The following is an 8,278-nucleotide window of genomic DNA, read 5'->3' on the forward strand; positions in this document are numbered from 1 at the left end:
TTGCGGACCGGCAGCCAATCGGGAGCCGCCGCAGCTCCTGATTGGCTCGCAGATAGCATCTGATTTTAAATGATGACGGCGCGGTGCAGCTGTATCAGCATAGATGTCTGCCGGGTAGGGCACTAAATACACACTAAGTCGCCTCTCATCATGTAATATCTCATCATGAAACTGAGGTTGCTGAAGGGACACATGGGGGGGTAAGAGGCTGCAGGGAGGGCTTTACTGCCTGGCATAATGTGTAAGGGACATTTATTACTGGGTGGTATAATGTGTTCTACAAAATTTGTAAAGGACATTACTGTGTGTATGGCATAATGTGTATAAGGGGCATTGCTGTGTGGCATGTGTTATAAGGGGCACTACTATTGTGTGGCATAATGTGTATAAGGGGCATTGCTGTGTGGCATGTGTTATAAGGGGCAGTACTATTGTGTGGCATAATGTGTATAAGGGGCATTGCTGTGTCGAAGCTGAATAATTGGCTGAGACAAGTTCAGTTTAAAATTTAATCGCAGCGACGCCATCTTGCGAATGGCTGCAAGACTCCATTTTAGAAATGCGATCGCAAGACGCCATTTTGCGAATGGCCGCCTAAGCGCCATTTTAGGTGAACTCACAATATAGTACATGTGGCGATATTTTTATTAGCACTATGCGATCGCTTTTTTCATCATTTCTTATACACACAATAATAATCAGAAGAGCGCTATTAAATAATCGCACATTAGCAAATGCATAAGACTTTGTATGAAACCGCTGAAAAAGTAGCTTTATGCGCACGCATATGTCCCAAGTTAACTAGCGCCCTTATACAAAACCTTGAACACCCACACATTTCATATTCACTCATAAGGTTCAATAAGCATCAAATGTATGATTCAAGTTGGTTAAGTTAGTTTAAATGCTGAGAAATAAAGGTTTTTGATAACTAAGGTATTATACATGATAAGCAAGTTATGTTTGGTCTTGTTCTGATGCATACGCTTTTTACAGCATCCCGGTGTTATCGGTGGAGAGATCGCATCATGCAAACTCAAGTTACGGATCGCAGAACTTACAAGCAACTAAATGTTTAGCTGTTGGAATGTTACAGGAGGTGTTATTAGAAAGATTCCCCTGCTGTTAGAGGCAGGGGGAGTCTATTTGAATCAGCCTGTTAAATGTGCTGTAACATATGCTTCTCCTCTGGGAACCAATGAGATCAGCAGGAAGTTCCCCCTTTGTCCTGCTTTAGTCTGGGGGGGATAAATACATGTGCCTGAATACTGGTTTCTTAGTTCATGCTGAAGGCTGTATGTACTGAGGGTCTCTAGTCTGAGGTCTATCTCTGGGTCCGGAGGCGCAAGAGTATGTATACTGTACTTGGGTCTGTATTATTTCCTTTTACGCCTAAATTGTGTATGTATAGATTGCGTGTAACTGACTGTACTTTTACTTGGATAATACTTTGTGCTTCGGAACCACATGTTCTGAGTCTGGGGTCTCTATTTATTGTATGACTGCGTACACAAATTAGCGTCATCCTTAGAGGTTTATAGGAAGGATTTTAGAAGGTACAGGAAGGGGTATATAGAGGTTCATTTTAAAATCAACAGCTGTGTGGCATGTGTTATAAGGGGCACTACTATTGTGTGGCATAATGTGTATATAAGGGTCATTGCTGTGTGAGATGTGTTATAAGGGGCACTACTGTTGTGTGGCATAATGTGTATAAGGGGCATTGCTGTGTGGCATGTGTTATAAGGCTCACTACTATTGTGTGGCATAATGTGTGTGTGTATATAAGGGGCACTACTATTGTGTGGCATAATGTGTATAAGGGGCATTGCTGTGTGGCATGTGTTATAAAGGGCACTACTACTGTGTGGCATAGTGTGTGTGTGTATATAAAGGGCATTGCTGTGTGGCATGTGTTATAAGGGGCACTACTATTGTGTGGCACAATGTGTATAAGCAGCATTGCTGTGTGGCATGTGTTATAAGGGTCACTACTATTGTGTGGTATAATGTGTGTGTATTTAAGGGGCATTGCTGTGTGGCATGTTATAAGAGGCACTACTATAGTGTAGCATAATGTGTATAAGGGTCATTGCTGTGTGGCATGTGTTATAAGGGGCAGTACTATTGTGTGGCATAATGTGTATAAGGGGCATTGCTGTGTGGCATGTGTTATGAGGGGCAGTACTATTGTGTGGCATAATGTGTATAAGGGGCATTGCTGTGTGGCATGTGTTATAAGGGGCAGTACTATTGTGTGGCATAATGTGTATAAGGGGCATTGCTGTGTAGCATGTGTGTTATAAGGGGCACTACTATTGTGTGGCATAATGTGTATAAGGGGCATTGCTGTGTAGCATGTGTTATAAGGGGCACGACTATTGTGTGGCATAATGTGTATAAGGGGCATTGCTGTGTGGCATGTGTTAAAAGGGGCACTTCTATTGTGTGGTATAATGTGTATAAGGGGCATTGCTGTGTGGCATGTGTTAAAAGGGGCACTTCTATTGTGTGGCATAATGTGTATAAGGGGTACTATGGTGTGGTACACTACACTAATGAAAATGGTGTGTGTGTTAAGGACACGTCCCATTTTCTGGTGCATGTTCGCATCTGGCGCGCACATAAGTGCTATCTTAGATTTTCCATACCCCCACTTCGACAACTGATCCTAACCCTCCCCTCTCCTCCTCCTAACCCTCCCTTAGGGGTGCCTATCCCTAACCACCCCGGGGGTGCCTTACCCTAATCCCCCTTCCCCTAGCCTAACCCTAACCCTCTCAGCGGTGGTGCCTCACTCCCGCCGGGAGTCCCTAAACCTAACCCCCTCCGCGGCTAACAGGTCCCAACGCCCGGCTTACCTACGTTCGATATGCCGGGCGTCGGGATTTCGGCGTGAGGCTGAAGATTGGTGTCTGTATTTAGACATCTATCAGTCCTATGCCGGGATTTCACAGTCAGGAAGCCAGCGGTCGGCATGTCGACTGCCGGCATCCTGATTACATACCGTCTAATCCTTAGGAACAATAACTTGAAGTCATTTTGGTGACCATTTATTTTTAAGATGAGAAATTTTAATAAGAAATATTCTTCTGCTTGTCCGTAATTCCATTTTACCCGTTTTGAAGTGGGTGGGGAGCATGAACAGTCTGCAGTGGCAAACTCAGGGTTTCGAAAGAAACGGCAAGGTCTAGATTACGGTGCTACTCAGGACCTCTGCTGTCACTACTAAATGACCCGTGACAGGGGGGGGGGCAAGGTTCAGAACGTGGCCAAAAGTGTCCCCTCACGTGCTCACTTTGCTCTCCACAGGTTTATTAGAAGAGAACTCTGGAGGGGGGGGCATGGTGTTTAAGGGGCTACACCTCAAAAGCTATTGGAGGTACCGGGCTGAAATTTGGCACGGGCGGGTAGAAATGTTGCTCGGTGCTGCATGTCAAATTTCAGGGCAAAAACATAAAAAAATGAGGATTTGGGAGGAATCTAAAGCTCAAACTGTCACTTTTTTTTCTGACATTCTCAGTTAGGACCACTTATCTGCTGTAGTCTATGGCGGATTTTTGGGAAAGGCAAAACTCGGTACAGGACGAATTTAGACTTGGGGTTTGTTGTATCAGGTAGCTATTGTTCCAGGTTAGGTGCTTTTGGGGTTTAAGTAATTGAGAAAGTTAGTTGTTTTTTTTTTATTAAATTTCTTTTATTCATGAGAGCAATACTATAGTATAAATACAACAAAAAATAATGGTAAATAATAAATAGAACAAAGGCCCATTAAGGGCAGTAATATACAAATAGTACAGAATAAATACTTAAAAGTATTTTCTTCACAAAACAGAACCAAAATAAGGCATATATTAATTAAAGTAATCTAGACACGGCTGGCACACCCCTCAAAAACAATATCCAATAAAAGTAAACCAGGAAATAGAGATCCAAATAGAAACAGGTTCCATCTTAACCCGTAACAGGTAGCGAAATAGGCGGATGGTCGAGTAAAATTCTTTGTTCATGCCAAGAAGTATTTCTGAAGCATAAATAGATTTGGCGTCATAATTCCAGCGTAAAGGCGTCTATAAAGCCTTCCCACAGCTGAAAAAAAGCCGCTGTCTTGGTCTCCTTATGTAATGTGGTCTCCAGCCAATCCAGTTGAAAAGCAAAAAATAATTTGGCCCTAAATAAATGAGCGGATGGGGATCTGCATGGGTCCTAATCTGCAATATACACTTACAAGAAACCGCAGATATAATCAATAATAGTTTTTTGCTATCTCTCCTACCCGAAACAGATGGTGGTAAAATACCCAAAATTGCCCATTCCGCCGATAATGGAAGGTAACTAACTAGACACCTAGATGCAAATCTATTAACTGATGACCAAAATCCACGTATAAGGGGACATTCCCACATACAGTGTATGAAGGTTGCATCAGAGGTCACACATTTAGCGAAAGTTACAGTTTTTAAACTATTACCTCACAATTGCGCCATTATAGAGATCGGAAGCTTCAACTTGTTGCGCAGCCTCAGTAGGTGCCTCCAGCATGGGGGTGTACTCAAAGTGGCTTCACCTGCGTGTACAAAGATGGCTGCTTTTTAGCCTGAATAGACGCTCCCTCCCCTGATGCTGATTTAACCTGCTCCTACTACTGCTGCTGCTGAGGGTAATGGAGTATACACTCACCCGTTTGTGTGGGGCCCGGACAGAGAGTGATGGGGGTTCCTTGTCCCCAGAGCTGACACTCTATTCCTGTGTTATTCCTCTGGACAATGGAGCTCACTTGAATCCGGGACTGCACCACTGCGCCCGGGAGGGGGGCTGTGGTCACGTGTGGGTGACCCTCTGGTCTGATTCCGGCCAGTACCATCTGGTAAAGGTCCCATTGAATGCCGGCCAAGAGTTAGGGGAATGATCCAGGTGCCAGTCTCCGGTGACCTGTGGGACGTGACAGACCCCTTCGCCGCCACACAGATGGTACAGTCCGGGGCTGTCAGCTTGGAACGCGAACACTGGTCCCTAGCAATGGGGACAGGTGTAGCAGAGCCAGCTCGAGTGGAGCAGCTTAATGGGGGCACAACCTCCTAGTAGCACAGGGTGCCCGCGCAGAGCCGGATTACTACCACAAACTGGTATTTCCCTGCCTCTCTGACTGCAGTAAGTTCAGGGGTCTCTGGGAACACAGCCGTGCTGTCCACAGCTTTAAAGCAGTTTATCCCGCTACATTTTGAACAAGCGCACTGACTTGTGGCTCCGATAGGACTTTAGCCACCTGCAGGAGAGCCACTCGGCGGGTGCCGAGGACGGTCGGATTAACAGCCTGTAGGTATCAGCTGCAATTTGCTCCATGTGTGGAGACAGGAAGTCTGCCTTTCTTATGCTGGGCACACACTATACAATTATCTGTCAGATATCTGTCTAATTTGGCTGGTTGGAATGAAAACCTTGTGCTTCTGTTTGTGCACATATTTACATTACATTGACCATAAATAATTTGATTTGGTGCTGGACCACCAACCTGAGGCACCCCTGCAAGTGTCCCAAGGCACCCCAGGGTGCCACGGTGCACAGTTTGGGAACCACTGGTATAGTGTATGCCCAGCATTATAGCTATAGCAACGGAATTATCTCTGTAAATCTACAAGCTTGGGGCTTTAATTATCATTGGGACAACAGAACTTCAATAACCAGCTCCTAACATTCCCCCTCTATGCCCCACACCACCTTTACTGATGCCCCCTCACAGCTCTTAACACTACCCCCCCAACCGTGGCACCCCCCATCCCCCCTATGTCACCTTTACTGAGCCCTAAGACTCAAGCCCTTTTTGTAGGTGATTTAATGTAAATTACGCTACGCAAATTGTCATATGTGTCACTGTGCATCGGGCCCTAGAACGTCAAGATCCCTTTCCTCTCTTGTAGACGTTACATGAAACGCATAAGGTCTATACCGATGTGTCCTCGTACACTTTGACTCTATTTGCAGGAAACAGCCCCTTTTAGCCCACCAGATCCTGGATGATACGGCCACGTTGAGCGTCTCTTAAATTAAAAATGTGCGCCTTACGAGGATAAATAAAACTAACAGGCGCGACAAAACTACATTGCTGGCTTGCACTGATCAGTGTGATGTGCGACTTTTGTACATCTATGTGCGTCTCCCCTTACTCACATACGTATACCTTAGCAAGATAGCAAAACAAATGGTAAAATCAGACCCATACGCACCCTTACACAAGCCCAGACCCTACTCAGAAATTGCTAAGCCTCAAGCACGCTATCTGTGCTCGATTGGGTAATTTATGCACGCCCCTGCAACGGTGATCAAACGCACTGGCATGCCTGCATTTCCGCTGACCCCCCCGTCACCACCCACAAACAGTACTTTCTGTCAATCATTCTGCAATGGGTCTGCGTGCTTACTGTGATTACAGTGGCGAGTTCAGGCGCACGCACAGCGATGCATGTGCAGTACGCAATAATCAGCTGATTGCGTGCATTTTAGCAACTGCGTTCCTTGATTAATCAGGCCCAGAATTCTATGATGGAATTCATAGCAACAACTGAAGGCTGTCACGGCTACAGACACTTGAGACTCCTGGGAAGAGTCAGGCTTACTAGGTAGTATGAACTGGGGTAGTTTTAGGAATGACCTCATGAAAAACTACTGGCACGGAATAAAAGTAAATAGAATTTATTCACAAACGAAAGTTATATGGCAAAGTTCCACATTAAATCTCAACAACACTATGGTTCGTAAGATGCAGGGCTATGCCCCTGTGAGAAACAAAGTTCATAGCGCACAGTGAAGTGATATGGGGAAAACCCCGAGTCCGACACAAGGCTAGGACCTCAGAATAGAATAGAGGACAATAACAGGGTTAAGCCCTGTAGCGTGACGGAGGTCCAGAACAGGGTTGAGCCCTGAGGTGTAGTGAAGATCTGGAACAGGGTTGAGCCCTGAGGTGTAGTGAAGATCCGTAACAGGGTTGAGCCCTGCGATTTACTGAAGGTCCGGAGCAGGGTTGAGCCCTGTGATGCACTGAAGGTCCGGAGCAGGGTTGAGCCCTCCGATGAAGGTCCGGAGCAGGGTTGAGCCCTCCGATGAAGGTCCGGAGCAGGGTTGAGCCCTCCGATGAAGGTCCGGAGCAGGGTTGAGCCCTCCGATGAAGGTCCGGAGCAGGGTTGAGCCCTGCGGAGTAATGGGGTTCCGCGAATGGTAGACTGTAACAGTACAACTGTAGAAAAGGTAACCCCACTATCCGTACGAGTCAATAATAACAAGTAAAGCAAATAGGGTAGTGTAGAATGAAATCGTAGTAATGGAGCAGGATAACAACGGAAAGACAATGGCAATGCTGAGCTCTGTAGTGCAGCTGAAAACCTGAACTGGAACGTGACCAGGAACGTAGCGAGGTCCACAGACTACAACAGGTACAGCAGGGATCTGGCAGGAGTCCAAGGAAGACCTGAAAGTAATGTTGCACAGACACTGAGGCACAGTTAGTAACAGGCTTTATACTAGAGGTCTGTGATCCATAGGAAGTTCAGAACATGTGACCCAATTAGAATCAGGTTTGGAATAATAAGCCATCAAGGAATCCAACAACCTGACGATACCTAAGATGCAAATGATCACTTTAAATCTCTGTACACTGCATGTGGAGAACGCCAGCAACCAGGATAGATCCTCCAACGACCACAATGGAACTTCGGCAAGTGTAGTTTATCTTTATGTACTAAAATGGTCAAAGTCCTGACAAAGGCAAAGCACAGCTAGACATTAGGGCCTCCCCAGCTGTTACCGATCTGTTTGTCTTGGTTAAGATACGCTAAGTAACGTTTACCTGAGGAACCCTGACAGTCCAGATCTACTCTCCTAATAAAATATTTATAGAGCTCTCTCCTCGTAAATCCATTTGTATCACAAAGAGGGTTATAATTTCCATGGCATAACGCTTTAATATCGGTCCATCCGTCCATTGTTATTCCCTGTGCATGAAACATTTGTGCTTTTAAATTGCATTATGATCCTGATTTAGAGTTGGATGTAAGTACGTTTCAGCCACATAAAAATGCATCTAGTGTAAAATATATCCCACTGCGGTTATTTTTGTATTTACTCACGCTTGGGCAGTTGCGTCATGTATAAGTTTAGTAAAGCAAGTGTATGAAGACACAAGTCAACCACACCGCGTCTGATATTCAACTACACAAATCTTTAAGCCACGCAGTTAGGGGGTGTTTCCTTTTGAGTTGATAGCAATGAGGGGGGCCCCAGC

At 45.4% G+C, this 8,278-nt stretch overlaps 1 long non-coding RNA gene across 1 annotated transcript in view; it reads left to right on the forward strand.

Annotated features, from left to right (window-relative positions):
- The window catches only part of LOC148478142 (uncharacterized), a 5,625-nt gene extending 4,157 nt beyond the window's left edge, over positions 1–1,468 (forward strand). Inside the window, exon 2 of the long non-coding RNA XR_015872447.1 lies at positions 997–1,468. This is a non-coding gene — a long non-coding RNA (uncharacterized LOC148478142). The remainder of the gene's footprint in view (positions 1–996) is intronic.
- Positions 1,469–8,278: the final 6,810 nt, after the last annotated feature.

This window comes from Taudactylus pleione, unplaced genomic scaffold, assembly GCF_031769625.1.
Source record: "Taudactylus pleione unplaced genomic scaffold, aTauple2 ptg000677l, whole genome shotgun sequence".
NCBI lineage: Eukaryota > Metazoa > Chordata > Amphibia > Anura > Myobatrachidae > Taudactylus > Taudactylus pleione.